Here is a 22,660-nt window from a genome sequence, read left to right on the forward strand (position 1 = left end):
CATTTGAATGGGGCTTGAGCATCCGTGTTTTTTCCTTTACGCCGGGGGGTGTGTGTGTGTGTGTTCAGAATGGATCCCCCTCATAAGGGAAGGGAGGACTGTATGATCATATCGCTTTTTCCTGAAATGCCATGTCAGGGTGAAATATTTATTATGACCTTTCTACAGTGTTGCCTTTTACACTGAAAAATAACTTTTTGTACTGATTTTACAATGTCAATTAACATTACGTGTAATGTGCAGGTATCCATGACAATTTTCTTCAATGACAAGTCTACACTGCTGCATTAATTTTTTAAAAAGTTATTGTGGTCTTGTTTACTGTATTGTTTCAAACTCTGAAATGTGTTTCTACCTTGGTTTAAATGTTTTGAGCATTATTTTTAAAGGAAATAATTAATTAACAATTAAATAATTAAATAATTAATAAACAAAATAATACTTGACATTGTAGTTCTTTGAACGCATATCAAATGTTAAAATACTGTGGAAACACAACATAATATAATAGTGTGTTATATATTGCTTATGATGTAAGAAAATACAGAATATAATAATAAAATAATAACTTAAACAATTACAGGTCAAGTCTTTATCTGGAATTCTAAAATCAAAAAAAAAAATTCAAATTTATGAAACATAAATGAATTTTTTGTTTAAACTTAGGTTCCATCTTGCCAAGATATCTGATTATGCATGTATATGAAAATACACTTATTCCAAAATTTAAAAAATCCAAAATCCAAAGTCCATTTTAGATTAGGGACTCAACCTGTAATAAAATAATAATAATAATAATAATAATAATAATAATAATAATAATAATTTGAGGCGGATTACAGAATACATTTCAATACATAATACAATAAGATAAACAATAAAAACAAAACCAACAAGCATAATTCCCTATTTTCCTCCCACCAAGAGAAAAATGATTAAAAAAATGCAGATAAAAATAGTTAAAAAGGCAGGTTGAAGAGAGATAATTTGGGGTAGGGAGGGCAGTTGATGCTGGAGTAAGGGGAGCTCAGTCTAGGAAGGCCTGCTGAAAGAGCTCCATATTTATAGCCTTTTAAAAGCTTTTTAGAGTGATAATTTGACAGACTTCCTCCGGCAGATTATTCCATACTTTAGGAGTGACATGAGAAAGCAGCTGCCAACCTGGTCTTCGTTAGCTGCAATAGTTTCCTCCCAGAGGACCTAAGTGTGTGGGGTGGACTATAAGGAGGAAAGGAGTAAGTCTGCAAGTAAGCTGAAACCAAGCCATATAAGGCTTTAAAGGTAAAAATCAACACCTTGTACTGTGCCCAGAAACTGATTGGCAGCCAGTGAAGGGATTTCAAGACTGGTGTTATATGATTGGCTCTCGATTTACTGGTAACTAGTCTGGCTTCTGTGGTTTGCACCAGTTGAAGTTTCCGGACTTAATACAAGGGTAGCCCCACGTACAGTGCATTGCAGAAGTCGAGAGGTTACCAGCACATGTACTACTGTTTCTAGGTCCCCCAGTTTCGGAATGGCCACAACTGGCGTATCACTTGAAGCTGATAACAGGTGCTCCCGGCTGCCACATCTATCTGTGCTGACAGCTGAAGTGACAAGTCCAGGAGCACCCCCAAGCTGCAAACACAGTCCTTTAGGGGAAGTGTGACCCCATGCAGAACCTGCTGACATTCCCGGATTGGAAGTCCCTATAGTGAGTACCTTGGTCTTATCAGGATTCAGCTTGAGTCTGTTTTAATTCATCCAGTCCATTACCGCCTTAAGACATTCATTGAGAGGAGAGATGCCATCCTTACTTGCTGCAACAGTCCGAAACATTGAGAAATATATCTGGGTGTCATTAGTGTACTGATAACACCCCATCCCATGCCTCCAGATTATGTAACCCAACGGCTTCATGTAAATGTTGAATAGCACTGGAGGCAGGATACTCAATTACTCAACTTGTAATAGCTATCTGTAGCATGAACAAAAATTCACTTTCGATAGATATGGGGAAAATGCTGCCTTTCTTCTACCAGGAAAGATGTTAACATCAGAAAGTAACATGTGGGTGACAGCTCTCATCTACTGAAGTCCAAGTCAACTCTTTATTTGAAACTTGAGGAGAGAGCCACTCATGTTCAGTGAAGGTGTGGTATGACTGGAATATGTTTGGAATAGTAGTTCAACACATCCAGAGGGCACCACATTAGGAAAGATGGGAAAAGTCATAAATAACTCCCTCACCACTTTCAGGAGAGGTTCATAATCAATAGTTATTCCACTCAGGGCAATGATATTTGCCTACCATCACTTGCAGTAGCAGCAGCTCTATGGTTTATTAGCTGCCTGGTTTATTAAATTATATTGATCCCAGAATTCACAAGACACTGTACCCTAGAATCTTAAAGAGTGGGCCCTTCATATCTGCTGGGTTTTTCCAAAACCCACTGTGGATGTCAAATCCATGGATGTTTATGTCCCAATATATACAGTGGTGTAGTAAAATGGTGCCCCCTATGCAAAATCACAAAATTAAAGTTTGATTTTTGAACTTTTTTTGAGGGAGGGGACATTTTCAAACCATAGATGTTTAATCCATGGATGTGGAATCTGTGGTTATTGAGAGCCAACTGTATGTGTAAAATCTATGATATACCACTTGAGCTGTTGCTCTTCTTCATTCATGTCTCACTTTGGAGTTATTGCTTTGGCTTTGCTGCTGGGATAGACACCAGATGTAACTTTAAGAAGGTGGATTTTATCATATTTCCCCACCACCGGGGAGTACGCAGCCTGTATGCAAGCTGGGCTTTTCTAGGCTCCTTCTGCATCTTTTCTCTTTTATTACTCTTTTTTTTAAAGTTTATTATAATTAAAAAAACAACAACATATATTTAACATATAGTTATCATGATGTTACTTGACTTCCTTGTTGTTATTCTTGTAAATTCAGGTATTTCTGATATCTTCTCTGTACCTTGCGATCAAGATATTTAGTATTCAATAAAGATTACATTATCTCTATGCATCGGGCCTGAAGAGGAAGAGCCCTCCCCTCCCTTCTTCCAACTGTCATCTTCTGGCCTGGGAGGGAGTGAAAGGACAGGCCCAACATCATCGGGCCTGAAGAGGAAGAGAGCCCTCCCCTCCCTCCTTCCAACTGTCATCTTCTGGCCTGGGAGGGAGTGAAAGTACAGGCCCAACACCATCGGGCCCAGACTCGATTAAGAAAAAGAGCCCACCCTCCAGTCCATCTGTCTTGGTCCAGGCCTCAGAGGGAGAGAAGAATGCTGGACCTGATCCCCCCCTCACCATTCCCTTCTCCTTTTGTGTCGTGTCTTTTTAGATTGTAAGCCTGAGGGCAGGAAACCGTCTATTATCCCCTCTGTTGTAAGCCGCCCAGATTCCCAGTGATTGGGCATCATATAAATAAATCCTATTATTGTTGTTGTTGTTGTTGTTGTTGTTATTATTATTATTATTATTATTATTATTTTGCATTTCCTTACTTCATGTAAAACCATTTTTAACAGTTTACTAATTGCTTACTGAAAAACATTTCCTTAACTAATAAAAAGAATCTTGTCTGCCTTATTTGAGCTTATTTTTTCCCATATATCAAGTTCATTTAGTTCACTAAATTTCAAAAACTGCATCTTTCTTTCCATTTCTTTCATATAGTAGTTCTGAACAGAATTTAAATGTTACAATTATTGTAGGAAAAATCTTGGCTTATAATCCCCATTCATAAACAAATTGTTATTTTATCCTATTTCCTTCTTTCAAACTAAAAACTAAAGTAGTATAGAACTCAAAGACTATATTATTGCAATTAGTCCAATGAGAGAATATCCTCAAATAAATTCCATTCCTTTTCTATTTTTTGAATCAGTTTCTGATTAATTATGGAGGTCATTTTATCCATATATTTCATTTCTTCAACCTTCATTTTCCAATCCTCTATTTTGGAGGGTTCTTATGTCTTCCATCCCCTGGCAATAACTAATCTTGCTGCTGTAGTTAGATAAAATTAGAGTCGAGCAACTGCCACCCAAATGAAATGTTGCGTGGCCTTATATAGGCCCACCAACCAATCGGGAGCCAGGATAGGAAGGAGGCACCACCTTCCTGGCTTCCTCAACCAATGAACTACCCTGAGGGAACGGGACAGCCAATAGGAGGGCTCTTCTGCCTCCTCCAGCAGAATGGGCCAATAATGGGCCCTCCCAACCCAGCAACGCATGCTGGGAGCCTGGCTGGGCCAGCAAGGGCCCAGACAGTGGCTCGCTCCTCTGGGCAGCAACAAGGCCAGTCCCGAAGATGTGGGGCAGCCTCATATTCGCCAATATTTTGTTACTATTCCCTTTTTGATTTTAGCTGTCATATTTAGTAAAAATAATTCCAGCAAAAAAGGGTATTGGTGTCTTAAATCTTGTTTGTATAATTTTATGCACCTGATGCCAAAATTTTTGAACTACAGAACAAATCCACCACATATGATATAAAGAACCGGCCTCTTTTTGGCACTTCCAACATCACTCACTTAAACTTTGGTTTATTTTCTTTAGCTTCTTTGGCGTAAAATACCATCTACTGGAAATTTTCAAAAAGTTTTCTTTCAGATCTTGCGAGGCTGTGAATGAATTTTATTTCTTCCATGTGCCTTCCCACTCTTCTAAGGGTATTGGGAATCCTGTATCTCTTGCCCAACTTATCACTGAATTTTTGATGTGTTCTTGCTCTAATTCCTTTTTTAGAAATATCTCATAGAATCGGGAAATTTTCCTTTTGTCTGGTGACCACAAAATTTTATCAACTTCATTTGCATTTGGTTGGATTCCATCTTCTTTTATATCTACTTTAAATCTGCTTACAATTTGAAAATAATTAAGCCATGTTAATTTAATATTAACTTTCTCCAAATCATCTCTTTCTAGAAGATAGTATTCTCCTTTATTGTTTTTCCTTAATACATCTTCATATCGCAGCCACTTTCCTCCTCTCCCTCTTCCAAAGAAAGCCTCTTGGGTGGAAATCCAAAGTGGGATTTTATTCCAAAAATTGCTTTTAACATAGATCCAAATTTTTAAAAGATATTTTCTGATTAAATGATTGTTAAAGTCTCTGTTAATTTAAGTTTTGTTATACCAAGCATATGCGTGTCATTCCACATCGATTTGTACCCTTCACGATCTAGTAATTTTGATTGCCTAATTTTAACCAATTTATATCCATATCATTCTGCATGCTTGATGGTAATTTTAAAAATTTGGTAACACATATCCTCCTCTCTTTTTTCATCTTAAATTGTACATATTTTGATTCTTGGTTTAACCACCTTTCCACAAAAAAATTCTTATCTCTTGTTCCATTCTGTGAATTATTTTCTTTTGTTATTATTGGGAGATTCATAGTGAGATATAATACTTTGGTAGAAATTATTTTCACCGTCGTGATTCTGCCAGCAATGATATGTTCATCTTATTCCATCTTGTTGAATCTTGTTTGATTTCCTCCCAAATTTTTTTGTAATTATTTTCATAAAGATCTGTGTTTTTGCTGGAAATCCAAATGCCTAGGTACTGTATTTAGTTTTGTTTGTTATGTACAGCCAGTGATGTCTGCAATTTTTTTTTTGTTCTTTCTCACATATTTTTTGTTATTCTTTGTTTTTTCCTTATTCATTTTAAAGCCCGAGTATTTTCCAAGGTTTGATTTTTGAAATAGTTCTTGAAGGTTTATCTAGTGGATCTTGAATTATTTACAATTAATCATCAGCATAGGCTTTATTTTGGATTCATTGTTCTTTATTTTTGAGCCTTTTATTTTCTTATTTTTTTGTTGCCTTCTTAAGATCTCATCTGTGGTGATAGTATAGTGGTGAGATTGGGCAACCTTGTCTTGTTCCACTGTACAGCTTAAATCTTGACTCTTTTCACCATTAATCAAGAGTCGACCCTTTGGTCTTTATAATTCTGTTGGATACCCATAATGAAATGTCCTTCTAAGCCTAGTTTTCTTTAAGCAAGCAATCATAAAGTCCATCTCACCACGTCGAAGGCTTTTTTCTGCATCAATTTGACCATTGCAAGTTTCTTTTCTTATTTATATGATAGTATTCAATGTATCAATTACATTTCTGATTGTTTTTTATATGCCTTCCATTTTGGTCGTCTTGTATATACTGTGCAATAATGGTCTTTAGTCTTACTGCTAAGATGTTGGTATATATTTTGTAGTTGACATTCAGGAGCGATATCAGTCTATAGTTGGATATTTCTTTGCTTTTCCCCCTTCTTTCGGAATTAATGAGATATCCGCATATTTCCATGATTTGGGTATTCCTTCTGTTGGAATTAAGTTTAAGGTCTTTTGAAGTGGCTCCAATATAATTTCTTCGAAAGTTTTGTAGTAAGACACTGAAAACCCATCCGATCCAGGGGATTTGTCAGCTTTGATTTTTATTTTATTTTTTTTGATAGCTTGACTTATTTCTTGTTTTGAAATTTGAGCGTTCAGTTGTTCTTTTTGCTGTTTAGTTATTTCAAATAATAGTTTCTTGTCTAACTATTGTTTCATTTTCATTCTGTGGTCTTTTGTTGTTTCTTCTTATTTAAACAATTTCAAGTAGAAATAAAAAATAGTTTTAATCTCTTCTTGTGAACTCATAATTTTATCTTTATGTTTGATTTTTGTCATCATTTTTTCCCCTCTTTTTCTTTTCTAAGTTTCTGAGCTAGAGTTCTTCCTATTTTATTAGTGTGTTCAAAATAACCTTAGTTTTCCTTACTTTATTTGCTATTTCTTCCATATTCTGATGTTCCAATTTTATTTGTAATTGTCTCAGTTCCATTTTTAATTTGTTGTTTCTAGGAGAGTCATTAAGTTTCTTTTCCAGTGCTGTCATCTGGTTTATTATATTTGATATCAGGTCTTGTTTCTTTCTTTTTATTTCTGAGCTATGTTTTATTAGCAATCCCCTTGCAACCACTTTACTGGCATCCCAAACTGATTTCATTTTTATAGCCACTGAAATATTCTCTTTGAAATATAATTTCAATTCTTCTTTCATCTTTTTAACAAATGTTTCATCCTCTTGAAGGTTCTGATTTAATTTCCAGTAAAATTCTTTATTTGTTATGGACAGTTCGATGTTTAGTAAATTATGGTCAGATAGTAGTTTTGATTTAATTTCCATCTTTTTTATATTTTGTAAGAGATGTTTGGATATTATGCCCATACCTATTCTTGAACTTGCTTGATGAACATAAGAATAGTAAGTGAATCCATTCATATTTCAATATTTTTGTGACCAGATATCCTCCAAGTTTTGTTCGTCTATTAAATCAAAGAAGGTTTGTGTCAGCCTTCCTTGATTTTTTTTATGGGTTTGTCTGATTTTCTATCTCTCCTTGGATTACTTACACCATTAAAGTCATCAATTAAAAGAATGTTATTTTTATTATATTCAATCAAATATTTATTTAATTTTGCAAAGAATGAATCTTTTTTTTCATGAGGACCATATATGACAACAATAAATAAAATCATGGAGTTAATCTGTAACTCTATCCCAACATATTGACCTTCTTTATCTTTGAACTTTTCCTTTGCTGGGTATTTTTAATATACATATAATGCCATCCCTCTCCTCTTTTTTTCTATTGAAGCATAGAATAGCTGTCCCAGTTTTTAAGATTTTGAAAAGATGCAGCAGAAGCCCAGCTTGCATATGGGCTGAGTACTCCCCAACGATGAGGAAATACAATAAAAAAAGCCTTCTTAAAGTTACATCTTGCATCTATCATGGAAGCATAAATTCCTAGCTCTTTCATATACTGCATAAACCTTGCTTTTACTCTACTTGTATACTGTGCTTTGGGTTCTAATTTCTCTTTTCTTTCCTCTAGAAGTGTGTGTGTGTGTGTGTGTGTCCTTGCCAAATTTATGTAAATATTCCATAAACTTGGATATTTCAAAACACATTCATTAACTTTAGATTTCTAAACAAGATCCCATCTGTCTTTGTCAGTCATAAGACACATCCCTGATCACCTCTTTTTTCCTCTGTAAGCTTGATTATCATAATTATTTCTTCATACTCCCTTTGAGTCACAGATTTTAGTTTTTAGCATCTGTCACTTGTCATCAAACTTTCTGAACATGGAGGAAAATGATTTAGTAAGACTTTCTTATCAGCTTATACCTCAGTTTGGACAATTTGTTCACTTCTACAAAACTGAGTCTATTTGAATAGCTTGGGAACTATACGCTAAATGTTCTTTTATAAATTACTAGGAAGTTTCATCACTGTTCTTTAAGTTGGTGGTGATTATTTCAGCTATATATGAAGGAAACAAAGGTATATGTTGTGGATCTATAATCCATTTTTTAAAAAATCACATCAAATCCAATGAAAAATGAAGAATTTCTTGAGAGGGGTGGGGGAACAACCAATTAACCCATTTGCTCAAAAATTTTGGGATGTCAGATTAAGTTTAAATATTCAGTGTGACCCAAAGTTATTACTCAGGTGCCATTTTTGACTTCATTTTCTAACAACATACAAACATCACAAGAGCTATGTTAGGGCAGAAGTTCTTTTTAGTCCAACATTATTTTTACACAGTGGCAACCAACAGTCTAGCTGAAGCCATGAGAAGGACATGGAGGCTGCTAACATCCTAGTGCAATATTTAATCAAGACAGATTCAGTTTTAATTAGAGTGATACAACACCCTATCATGAAAGATAAAATTATTTGGGGGGAGATATTACCAAAACCATGACATTTTGTATGGCATTTCCGTTGTTATTTAACCAGCAAATTGCAATCACTCAGTCTAGCTGGTTGTATTTGATATTTTTGTAAATATCATTCTGGTTTTCAGGACATATTCATGGAAATATCTTCACGTTTGCAACAATGCTTACAATAAATAAACAAGAAAATAACATACATTCTAGACATAAATGCAAATGTTTTCAGTAAGATAGCATGGAGTTTTTCCAAAATGTCTTGGGCCCTCATTAGGCAAAACCCTGAAAGTTGTTCTGCTTACATGAGAGACAAAACAAAAATACTAGCATATGATCACAAAAAAAGATGTTGTACCATTCCTCTGGGGAACTAATAGCGCCACCATAAACAGATATTACTATCATTTATTGCATATACATAGCACATTTATGTGCAAAATGATTCACGACATTCCTCTTGTATACCCTCAACAGCCATCTGGTATAATATTATTCTCATTTGGGAGCAGAGTCTTTGACATGTCATATTGTCACATGACTGAAGCGAGGCAAGAATGGAGACTTTAAACCATATATTCTTAAACACTGTCCAATGAACAATCCGTATTTCAGGGTTCAAGACATGGTGTTAAAATATTGTGTGCAAATATTGTTAGACACATAAAAAGTGGTTTTTTTGTGTGTTATTTTTAGTGGGACAAAACATTTAAAGAAAGCAAATTATCCTAATTCAATCAAGTTTGTCTGCATATAGAAGAAAGCTCCGTGGTGTGCCACTCATTGGCAGAAAGGCAGAATATAAATTAAGTAAGGCAACAAACATAAAATTCACTGATTCTGAAATTATTGGACAATAGACTTTGAAAATACCAGTCATGATGCATTTTATCTAGATTGGGAGTCCACAGATCAAATATTCTATGAGGTTGTTTTGTGCTGACCTCCTTAAGTAACCTTTTGTGACTGATATTTGTCTAGACTGAATCTTGCATGCTGTATATGTTACATCTCATTATGGCTGGAAATAGATACTTAAAAAAAAACCCACCAGAACAAATGTAAAAAGTAATATGGATTTTGTGGCTGATTAGATATCATGTAAACATCTTACAGGATAAAAATGAAAATGCATATGTATGCTATCTTAAAGAAGCCTGGCAGTCATATTATAAGGCAATTAATTCAGAGCCATGGATGACAGAAATATTAATCTGTCTGCCCAAATAAATATTTCCATCCTCCCCACTCCCCAAGTCTATGATGTTACATGTTGGGATATTTAATACTCATTCAGTTTAGACAAAGGTATGCTTAATATATGTTTGTCCAAGGTGGTCACCTACAAAGAACACTGAAATAAAATCTTAAAACTTGTGTATAAATTTTCTGCAACTGTATGTACTATATAGTCTTTGACCATAATGAGATATGGATTCCAATGAACCAGTTCCTTCATTTAGTGTGGGCGGAGGGATATCAATTGTTATTTTTTACTATCACAGCTTTGAAGATTAATTGTTCTCCTTACAGACTGACCTCAGACAATTAGAGCGGGGGAACACTATCAACCTAAGGTGGCCAGAAACAAAATGATCCTGTCCAAACATGTTTAAAGTTATTGGTTACTTTTTTTTACAACCCATAACCTTCTTTGTTGGTTTCATGTGAGAAAAAAGGGATGGAAAAATATTAATTTTTATTGCAAATAGATTAGTCACTTCCCTTAACATCACCACAAATGGTACAAGAGTGACTAGAACACCACAGATTTACAAATCCCCTTTACAAACCTGAATGTTGCAAGCATTTCTGTTCTTATGTGAAGTCGAAGGCTTTCATGGTTGGCATCCATAGTCCAAAAAACCCACAAAAACCATTTCTGTTCCTGTTAGAACTTTGTGCTTCATAAAATTGCCTCTCCCCATGGTTCTGATTTTATACAAAATGTATTAATCTGTTTTCTGGAGTCTTTTTGCTATAAGAAACTAGAATGGTTACTGCTTTGTGTTTTGCTCCCAGGACCAAGAGTCCAACATTTAAAAATAAGCCTCAGCTTGCAGCAGCAATTGGAGTCTGGGGTGGGGCCAGAGGCCTTTGTATGCCCTGCCAGCCTCAATTTCTGTCTCTTTTGCTTTGTGTTTGACCCACCCTCCCACCATGTATACAGTGTGAAGTTTTTCCCCTTTTCCGGGGGCTTTTTTTTTTTTTTTTTTTTTTTTTGGCCTATCTGCACACCATTGCCATTGGACATGGACAACTGGCTTAGGGCGGTGTCTAAATAGATTTGTCATCTAGCAGATTGTGGGTGGAGAATTTGAGTATGGTGAGCACCTAGGTCACCGTTTTAGTGATAGGGAGGTCTCTGGAACTGTCTCTAGGTCATGGGACTCAGGAGGCAGAGAAAGGGGCTTCCCTGGAGGCTGGCCTGAAGGATAAACACTCTCTTTAAACCTCGGGGCTTGTGAGAGGGTCCTTCTAGTTGGCTTTCCTGATGCAGGTCAGCCAGGAAGTAACCCAGCATTTGGGTTCTCTCTGGAACTCAGATGTTATCACCCTGGGGAAGCTGCAAAGGAGGTTGGGAGCAGGGACCACCTGCTGCAGCTGCTCCCACACTAAGTTACTCCCTTAGTTTCAGTTTTCTTAAGAAAACAAATAAATGAATAAATAGATAACTTAATAAAATGGCCCTTGTTTGAAAGCCATTATGTGTGCCTGATCTCTTTATTCATGGATTCATAAGCAATTGGTTGTATTGAAACCACACTTGAAAAGTATATTTAAAAACATTCTTGTTGTGCTGCTATTCCAAAATAATTTATGTTATGAAACATATTAATTAGACATTGGCCAATACCTCATTTACAAGGTTCCAGGGAACCTATAATAACCAATACCATCATTGTCAGTGTACCACTAGGTGAGGAACTAGATATGAAAAATCTGACTGTGGTTAGTACATAGGATGGGTGGAATAAATTTTCCAGTAGATCTTTTGTCAAATATCCAGATATCCCAAGATCAGCATTTTTCCCCTCAAAAGTTATTTTGTATATTATGCACTGAAGAAATAGCAAATGTTCTCCGTTCTGTGACGCATGAACAAGCAGTAATCTCAGAAACAAATCCAAATGGTAGATTATTCATTATTTTTATTTTAAAAAGAGCTGAGTAGATGATCTACATATATACTTCCAAACACCCACCTATCCACCTTATTTCCTTCCTTTTTTTCTCTTTCACTGCCTGACATCAAGAAAAGGTGATGGTGTCATCTCTGCTGTCAATGCAGTGAGAGAAAATCATAGCAGTTACAGAAAGGCAGGTAACCATTTTGTCTCTTCTCTTTCTGCAGTTGTGAAATGTGGTGATTATACATAGGTTCCTCATATGGCCTGTGTTGTGGCTTCAAGATCAGTGAGAATTGTTGTTGGTGGTGGTGGTGGTGCTACTGCTGCCAATAATTCACAATTGGAGATGGCTGCACTGTTCTATTTGTGCAACTGTTTTACTCCTTTTATATGGAAGTAAATGGACTTTTTAAAACAAATAGCTATGTAGACATGTGCAGCAAATCTGCATATCATTCAGGGCCAGAATATCTCAAAATCTAGAATCAGCTCATACAGAACTGGAACTAATTGGTGTCACTTTCAAGTTTGGCTGTTAATGAAGAAAAATGGCTTTACTACTGGATGCTGCTACTGTCCCTACTCCTTTTATACCCTAGCATCAAGGACTTTCAATGTCTGTGAGCCTTTTACCCACAAAGGAATGTTTATAGAAGAGTGAATTGTTTTTTAAAAATGAAATACAAACATTATAACTTTATGACTACATGAACTCCTGCCCTCCTTTCCACCAGCATAATGGATCCTTCATATTAAACTTTTTTGCTTCCTATTTCCTATGCTGTCTTCTACTCTGATTATATGTTTTGCTTTTCAGCAACGGTTTATTTTCATTCAGTCTAATTGCTGTACATGATCTCTGTGCTTTTATACTGCAATTATTTGGCTGTTCTTTAGAAGCACAAGCTACACTGAAGTAGCATGCATTCTCTAGTTTCTTTTGTTGAAATGTATTTGCCCATTAATTGACAACACCAAATATATTAGAATTTTCTCAGTGTGGGGGGCTGCGGTGGCAACTGAAGGACATTGTGTTCCAGTCTCTAACTCTATCAATGTCCATAATTAACACACCATCTTAAATACATTGTGAGACAAGCTTGTATTTGTTTCAAAGCAAAAATATCAGTGCCACCCAAACACAAATTTATTGATTGCATGCTGTATGTTATAGCAATTGCTATGTTTGAAAGAAGCTTGTGGAGCACTTAGATTTTTCTAAATAAACACTTGACTGAAGGAGACAACAAGGCCTCCAGAAGAGGCAAATGTACAAATCTCTGCAACAGCCTGACCAATAAGCCTAAAGCTCTAGTAGAACTATTTTGTTCAAAGAATGTAAATAAACTAGCCTATTCAATTCTATTCTATTCTCTAATAGAACAGCATGATTTAGCTGTTGCTTGTAAATTTAGGAATGTAAAACCCTTGTTCAAATATTTCGCTCTTTAGGATTGAGATGTCTTACAATCTGCATGCCCATGGCACTTTTCACACTACTCAGTTCTTATTCCACTTGAAAACTGTTTCTTCAGTACAGGATGAGTCTTCCTTATCTAAAATGGTTGGGAGTGGAAGTGTTTTGGATTTTGGTTTGTTTTTGTTTGTTTGCTTTTTTAATACCTATATTCGCATATGTGAAAAGATCTTATAGCACCTTTAGGTCTAACTGAAAGTGAGGAATTGGCAGCATGAGCTGTCATAGATATAAGTCTATTTCTTCAGATGCATTTGGTGGAGTGGAAAGCCAGGGACTCCACCAAATGCATTTGAGGAAGTAGACTTTGTAATTGCATAATTAATAATACTATAAAGACAACTTCCACTCCTGGCCAGCATAGGGAAGATGATATTGAGCAATATTTCAGTATTCCATGATTTTTTGTTTTTTCCTCACAAACCAGCCTTGTCCAGTTGTATATTAATCTTGAAACTACAAGATTCATGAATATACAAACATAGCAATTGCTTTTCATGAACCCCATAGTTTGTCTGGGAATGAATCCTTAACAGGATTACATCAGAATTGTTTTTTCTTTAACTTTGGAAAGTTTTTAAATGATTTCATACTGTTTTAAGTGTGACCATTTTGATTATTTTTAAAATGACATTGGCAGATTTTGATTGAATTTCTTCTGTGAGCTGTTTTGAGTCCGATTTGGATAGAAGGGTGGCATATTAAATAAATAAATAAATAAATAAATAAATAAATAAATAAATAAATGTTATTCCCCTAATTTTAAAAAAAATTCAAAATAATGTTTTTTATTTGTTTATTTGTTTGCTTTTAAACATATTGGAGAATGGAGAATGAATCCCATTGTCTTCCCGACTGCCAAATGCAGTTTGGGGTTTCCTGCTTGAAATTTGGAGCAGCAAGGAAACTACAAACACTTTGCTCCCAGTATTGCAATGAAGGTAAATGAACCAACCTCACCCAAAGAGGTTACTAAACCATAGCAGAACAGGGAGTTATTAACAGATTGTTTCAAGTGGGGAAAAGTGAATTTTCAAATGATATAATAGCAGTACCACATGGTACAGTATCAAGAGAGCTACAGTGTTACTCAATAAGGTCCAGGCAAGAGCAAGACTAATGCAGTGCAATGTCAGCATAACAGTGTTGTGTAATACGCTTTTGTGTTTATTCAATCTCATGTCCTTGAACTGTTCTGATCTGACAGGTATAGTCCCAATTAATTCTTTGTCATTCCACCTTTTCAGTTGTTTCCAAAATATTGTCTTCCCACTTCCTCCCCGTTGTTCTCAGCTTACTTTAGTTCCTGGAAACTGAATTCAAAGTGCAAGCAGGCATTGCACACAATTAACTCACCAGTGGGGAGATGAGATGAGGAATATTGTCCTTCCCAGTAGGCTCAGGAAAAAGCAAACTACTGCCATCTCTCTTAGTTTGTGGTCTTTCTACCCTCATTATTAAGGAGATTATCACACCAGCAAATGGGCCTGAGAATGGGCTGAGCACATTAGGACATTTTTGAAAAATTTGTTAAGATCAGATGTTATTGTACACCTTCATGCTCAGATCAGAGGCATCACATCCCCTTAGCCATCCCAACCCCAATCCATCCTTCTCCTGTCCTTCAGAAAGAAGAGCTCATTGCAAAGGATGGGAGAAGGATGGATCAGGGTCAGGTTGGCTAAGATCAGGACAACATGCCTTTGTCCATATTTTAGTAATCTCAGTCTTTGAGCTAAGAGTTTAATTGTATTTTATCAGTGTGACAACTATGAAATCCGTCCTGGTAAACATCTTGGTGTATGCATTTCTGTGACAAACAACAGACTCTTCGTTGGTTCTATCCCAAAAAACAAGACCAAGGAAAACATATTAGAAGAGTTCAGCAAAGTCACAGGTGAGCATTGGAGAACAGGAGCTACGGTTCTGATACAAATACATTATGTTATTTATTCAGCAAGCAGACCAATGCCATCCCTAAGTTTCTTAAAGTCTTTACCATAACTCTGAGTGGTACTGAGCTTGCAGTGGCCCTAAAATGATTTAACTCTTAACATGTGTTACTATTACATACTTCGCGAAAGGTCTTGCCATTCATTTTGATTTGAGAAGTTGGAGATTGTGGCCTAATTGAAATGGAGCTCTTAAAGTAGGTTGCAGACTAGTTTTCCATATTTATCCCAGTTTGAAACAGTCTTGTAACATACCTGTTTGGTAGCTGGACATTGTAAAACTGGCATATTTCACCTGTCATCATGTTTGGAATAAGGGGTGTGCTCCACCAAGACAGTTTAGAAACTCCCATCTTAGAGATTTGGAGGAGCATATACATGACTAATCAACTGGATAAATCTACAATGGGAGGACTGGTTCCACAGTGAAAACCAGCCAAGGGAGGGTGTCTTCTGCATAATTGTCTAAGGTGGCAAAAGAAATCTGGATTTTGAGTTCTATCAGCAATTGGAAAAATATTCCTTCATTCAGAGTTCCTCAGAGCTGCTAGGTAGTGTTGTTGATAGGACCATTGCTATCTAGGCAAGAATCTTGTAAGCCATTTATATGATTCTTCCATCTTGGTTCAGCTTCTAAAAAGTTATTCCATACCAAAGATAGATGGGCTAATGTCTGCAGTTTGCTGATTTTTCGTGATAATACTATCAAGTGATGAGTCAGTTGCTGAATATCTCATCTGCTTATGCAGAAGCTTCTTGTGTTTCAGTTAGCTTTCTGAGCTAGAAGAATTTAGTCATCTGTGTTACATCTAATTATTTCAGAGGGATTAGTTGATGTAATCTTGTATCACCAACCTGATGATAGGAAGAAGAATCCCAAATATACACAAATATCCCTTTCAGGTTCATATGGGTGATTTCTTTTTATAGAATCATGCATAAAATTACAAAGAGATTGAAAACCTTTTCTATGGTACCACTACCAAACCATAATGTTTTTTACTTCAGAATAATTTAAAGCAGAAGTAGGCAACTTCCATGCCTTTAGAGGTTCATGTTCTGTCCCAGGACCCTTCAGGGACCATACAAGGTGCCAAAAACAACAATAGTAAAATAACAATAATCAGAGGTCAACGTCTGGTTTTTAAAATTATGCACTTTGAGGGTGTTAAACAATATAGGAGAGTTAGGCAATCTGTCCTTTTTATGAAACAACAAAAGGATAGTCCAGAGTATTGAGAGGGTTCAAAAGCTGTCAATACGGTCTTGAAGGGGCAATATATGGTTCCAGGACTACACTTTGCTTACTCCTGGGATCATTTCACAGTTGTAGTATCATGCTGCCCCTCTAGGGGCATGTTTTCATGCTATTGAATCTTGGATTTGTAGTTAGGGAGGGTTTTATTTTAGCTCCTCTAGTGTCTTACTAAAGAATAAATGCCAGGATTCTTTAGAATGTAGCCACTAGCCATAGCAGATAAAGTGGAATTGAAACATTATATAGTGTGAAATGGCCTCTGGTTGAAAGAAGCACTTACATAACTCCCATTGATTTCCATGGCTCTAGTCTAGTCTCACTGGAATGAACACTGGATTCAGCCCTTTTGGGAAACAGCAAACAGAAAGACGAAATGGGGAATGATTCCACATGAATTTCTGATTAGGTAATGGTGAAACTGAAGCTTTATATGATTTTTCTGTTGCAGGGGTATACCATTTCAGGTGATGTAAAATATAAAATGGTCTCTTTCTCCCTACTTCCATATGAACCTGGTATATGAGGAAGGAAAATTTAAATTAAATTCTCCAGAATTAGTTTTCCAGTTTTTCATTAGTACTATATAAAACTAATATGTAAATTCTAAACTATCCTCTTCCAGCTAGTAGAATAGGGTTTGCTGTTTTTGTGTGCCTTCAGCTCAGGAAAATCTCAAGATGATTCTATGTTGGGGCTCTCTGGGCAGAATTTGTTCAGAGGAGGATTGTCTTTACTTTCTCCTGAGAATGATTTGCCAAGGTCATCCGGTGTGTTTCCATGCTTGAGCAGGGATTCAAACCCTATGAAGTAGAGAGTATTTTTGTGTGCAGTAGATAGTATTTTAGGTGACGAAACAGTGTTCCTTGAAAACAAACCAGCTATTATTACTCTGTTTTTTTCAAACCCCATTTTATTCAACACACTTATGTTGTGGATTTACTGTCAATGGATTTCATGTTTCTGTGCTTATCTCTGTAACCATGACAACTAGAGAAAACATGACAACCACCAATGGAATAACTGAACACTAAAATAGTTGGTTAATGTTTCTATGCATAGCTTTGAGGTTCTGTCATTTGTATTTCTGAAGATTCAGGAGTTAAACTACTGTCAAATTGATACCACTTATACACCCAACCATTTGTTACTTCTAAAATCTAATTTCTTCTGTTGCATATCTTTGTTTCCACTAATATTACTGTAAAATTGATATCCCAAACAAAAGTGTTGATCCCAGTCCCAAGAAGGCAATAAGTTCATGATCAATTGAATAGGCAAAATCAGATTCCAGCATTCTAGGTCACAAAGTTAGATCAGAACACAGGAAATCTAAAGCATGAAACAATGTGGGCATGGACTAAGTTTCAAATGATGGATTGTAAGTGCCAAACACAATGCATAAGAGAAGTAGTGGCATGGCCTAATGCTATAGGCTGAGTTGCACTGCACAAAGAGCTCCACAGCAATGTGCCACAATAGTGCAGTCTGATGAGATTATTGCATTGACAAATAACGTGACTGCTCCTCAATGGATACAATCACAATTTGGTTTGCTACCAGAAATTTAATGTGTTGCCGCTGCTGCCAGGCGGCTGCATTCCAGCTCCATCTCAGGTCCCAGGCACACTTCAGTAGCCGCTTTTGTTGATATTTTGGGTGATGAACCTTGCCCGTTGTCCCGGTCTGGTGCCAACTAGATGAAGATGCCAGCTCCTCTGCAACTCAGGATCAAAGCAAAACTCCAAACAGGCTTTTCAACTTGCTGGAACAATACCTAGTGAAACAGCTGTTTAATAAAAGACTCAGACTCCAGCAGTTCACTCTTTAGAGGGTTTTATTTCTTGTTTCTAGATAACATGAGCTAGTCATTACTACTGTACAAAAACTCTTACTGTCCCACCACACTATCTTCAAACTCTCAGATTCCAAACTCCCACAATTAACTAGAACAGTGTTTGTTTTCTTATTTATACAATATTCCCACGATGTGACTACTAAGTCCAGCCTCCTTTTCATACAAGTTGCTATGCAACATAGAAACCAGTCCCAGTTCAGACAGAACACATATCATGTTTACATTTAGTCTTGCTCATTTGACCTTGAATGTCCGTCTACGACTCAAGCCTCTGGCCTCCAATTGTAGCCAATTTAGACTTCTGCAGACATTGTCACATCTGAATATTTTTACCTTAAATACACATTAACAGCTTTTTCAAGCCAGAACCCAGAATGCAGCCACCCAGCAGCATTGGCAGCAGATTACATGTGGTAATTCTCAGTAGCAACCTGAACTGCAACTGTATCCCATTGGGGAGCAGTCACTTTATTTGTCAGTGCAATAATTTCCTGGAGATTCCAGATGCCATAGGAAAGATGATGGCTTCTCTACAGAAATTGTTGGCTGGCAGTGCATCTGCATTTGTATTGACCTCAGACTCTCCCCCATGACAATGTCCCCCACAGCAATTATAACAAAAGAGGAAATGTCTTCATTTAGGGACAAGCATATCTAGTCAAACTACCATTTCCCCACATGATATCATCTGTTAATAATCTCTGGTAACGCTATTCTCCATTTCCACTGTGGTACTAGAGCTGAAGTGCCACCCTTTGGCTTAAATATGTTGGTTCTTCCAGGACATTTCTCTGGCTATGTCGAGACCATCAAATCTTTCAATCTGGGTCCCACTCTTTTAAAATCAGCATAGTGTTTTCTGCCTCCAACATTGAACATCCAAACTTGGAATAGAAGCAGGCATCTGGCATCAGGCATGGGCCATGGGCCATTGACAAGCGGTCTTGAAGTTCTACCAGCCAGGAGTCCTTTTCTAGATAGCTGCAGTATAGTATAGTTGCAGTAATGTGAATCAAAGCAGGGAGCAGTCTTCTTCCCATCCTCTACCCTCTTATATCTCCTTCCTAGTTTGCCACATCAAATGACTGGCACCAGTTCTTTGTCTGCAAAAATAACCGGGGGAACACAGATCAACTGTTTACCATTCCAGATCCCACCAATATATTATGTCTGGTATATCCAAAGATGAAGGACTATGCTTAATCAAAATGTATTATTTATTACAAAAATTGACTTACTCTAAAAGAAAAAAAAATCTAGGTTTAATTATTTAAAGCTGAATTGGCATCTTCACAAATCCTCAAATTATACAGCTACTGTAATGTGTTGTACATAGAGCTACCTTTGAGAAGTGTTTGAAAACTACAGGTACTGCAAAATATGGTAGACTATGTCGGCCATAATAAATGTATAGCTGTTTTGTAGGTTTGCTATGTTATTGTACTAGTTCACATTTAAGGTGCTGTTGATAATTTTTGGCGTCCCCAGACCTCAGTTGCTGATTCTCTCCCTATATATGTCTGCCAAAGGACTTAGATCTGTTGGAGTGGCCGTTCTTTCTGTCCCAGGAATGGAGGCATGCACTATGTGAAGATGAGGAAGAGAGGTTGTTCTATTGCAGCACTGCTTATGGAAATAATAATAATAATAATAATAATAATAATAATAATAATAATAGCTTTATTTATACAGCACTTCTCTGTCCAAAGACAATCGACAAAGCGACTTACAGTTAAAAATCCATACAGTACATACATGGTTACTCAATTATTCCCTCCCCTTAAAATATCAATTAAACACAATAACAGTTAAAAACTATACATTAAAATAATAAAAGAGGGTTGAATGGGGTTTCAGAAAATTCATAAGGTGGTGGGTTCAAAAGCAATGCCTCTTCTAAGATGACTGACGTTGGATTCATTCTTGCACCAAGTTATACTATTGCTTTTTTAAACTAAAGTCATTGAGTTCTAATGATTCTAATGACATACATGTACCTAGTTTTAATTTATTTTGATTTGTTAGATAGTTTTATGTATTTTAGACCATCCTCTGATTTTGCTTAGCGACACACATCCTAGTTTCCACCTCTGAAATATTAGAGTGCATGCCCTCCCAACATTCAGAAACGTATAATCCTTGGCCTAAAAGAAGATAGATCTTATTTCAGGCTGTCAAAATTTAAACTATATTAAATGGTCTGCCTGAAATTTAATGTACAACACTTTGATATCTTTGCATATAGGGAAGCATGTAATTATTTAAATAAATATCATGGAGTAAATGTAATAAACATATTGTTAAAAAAGAAGAATCATAGAATCATAGAGTTGGAAGAGACCACAAGGGCCATCCAGTCTAACCCCCTGCCATGCAGGAACTCTCAAACAAAGAAGATTAGAATTGTACCATTAATCTACACTATCTTTTAAAATGATCCTTATGTCTGATTAAATGAGGCTTCATATCTGTGTATTCATGCCAGTGAAAACAAAGAACAGGAATGCACAATAGCATGTCTTTGGTGATCAATAATAAATCCATGAATGTACACACTAGCTATGTTCCTATGATTTCTTCTAAGCCTAGAATTTTTATGCACACCCATAGGAATCTTTCTGTTGATGGAGATATGCTCAGGGGGATGTACAGATGGCAACCAAAATCCCCATTGATGAAAATTGGGAAGTTTGCTTCCTTGGCACCATTGTGTGCACAACAGAACACAGCATTATTTTATTGCTTGAACAGTGTGCAAGACTATAACTTTTATGATTTATATTTTTGAATGTGTGAGCTTCATTTTCAAAATCACTTCTTGCCTTTAAGGCTAGAAAAGGGAATTCTGATGAGATCAAGTGAAAGGAAAAATTCCTGAAAATTGTTAGATTGGGGTTGGCTGCTTAGAATGCTATCTAAGTTAGTACATTTTGAAGTGTCTGAGACTGAAATTGTCTCATCAAAACCCACTGCACATTCTTTCAGAGCCCAAGGGAGTACCTTAAAAAGTTCTGACTCATTATGCTTTTACTGTGGAGAGAGTTCCTCTACAGAGAGAAGTTTTGACTTGATTGGAAAGAAATGTATAAGGTATGAGGTTTTTTAGACTATGTAATCTCAGTTGTATTTTGCTTACTCGGGGTGAAATAAGGTATAATTTGTATTCAATGTGTTCTTGTGTTTTATTCACTGTAGGAATCATGCAGATCTGCTTTGATCTGTGGAACCAAATAGCATCATTTCATCAGCACTGGTGAAACATCAGGGTGTATCTGGTCAGAGGTATTTTTCCCATTGATTTTCTTTTCTTTTTACTGACTGCTTATTCGGTTAGTTGATGTGATTCATTGCATGGGACATGGGAAAGGGCCATCTCCACTGTGGCACCCCATTTATGGAATGTCTTCCCCTTGAAGGCCCTATTAGTTCTAATATTGGTGTCTTTCAGGCACCAAGTTAAAATATCAATTTTTATTACAGCCTTTGAGACTTAATGTTTTTTAAGTGTAAATATATGTCATGTTAACTATTATAGCCTTTGCCACTGTTTTAACTCAGTGATATGATTTAATTCTATGTTAATTGTTTTATTGTTTTTATCTGGAATTCTTTTAAATTGCATAGATTTTTTTAATTGTATGCTTCCCTGAGAACTCACAATAGAGAGTAAGATAAATAGTTAGACAAAGTTTAAATAAATGCATACACACACACACACACACACACACACACACACATAGATGCATACTTAAATCAAGGATATAAATTGTATGAAACTCTAAATGTTCAACTGCATTTCCCAGCATTCCTCATCATTGCCTGTGCTGGCTATGTTTGCTAAGAATGAAATCCAACTACATCTGGAGAGCTGCACATTTTCACATAGATTGATGGCAGAGGCAAAAAAGAAGGTGAGATTTCATAAAAACAGACAATTTGATATGTAAGCAATGTCAGTGTATTTGGGACAGTTATTCAAACTGTTATCCAACAGGCCTGCCTGAAAGAAGAAGAGCCCTTCCTCTTGAGGGAGAGGAAAGCAAGCCATCTCCAACAGGCCTCCGAGGGAGAGCAGATCTGCTGGACTTTCCCCCTTCCCTATTATCATTCCCTTCTCCTTTTGTGTCTTGTCTTTTTTAGATTGTAAGCCTGAGGGCAGGGAAATGTCCAATTAACAAACTGTAAGCCTGATATTATTATTATTATTATTATTATTATTATTATTATTATTATTATTATTAT

This window comes from Sceloporus undulatus, chromosome 3 (assembly GCF_019175285.1).
Source record: "Sceloporus undulatus isolate JIND9_A2432 ecotype Alabama chromosome 3, SceUnd_v1.1, whole genome shotgun sequence".
Lineage (NCBI taxonomy): Eukaryota > Metazoa > Chordata > Lepidosauria > Squamata > Phrynosomatidae > Sceloporus > Sceloporus undulatus.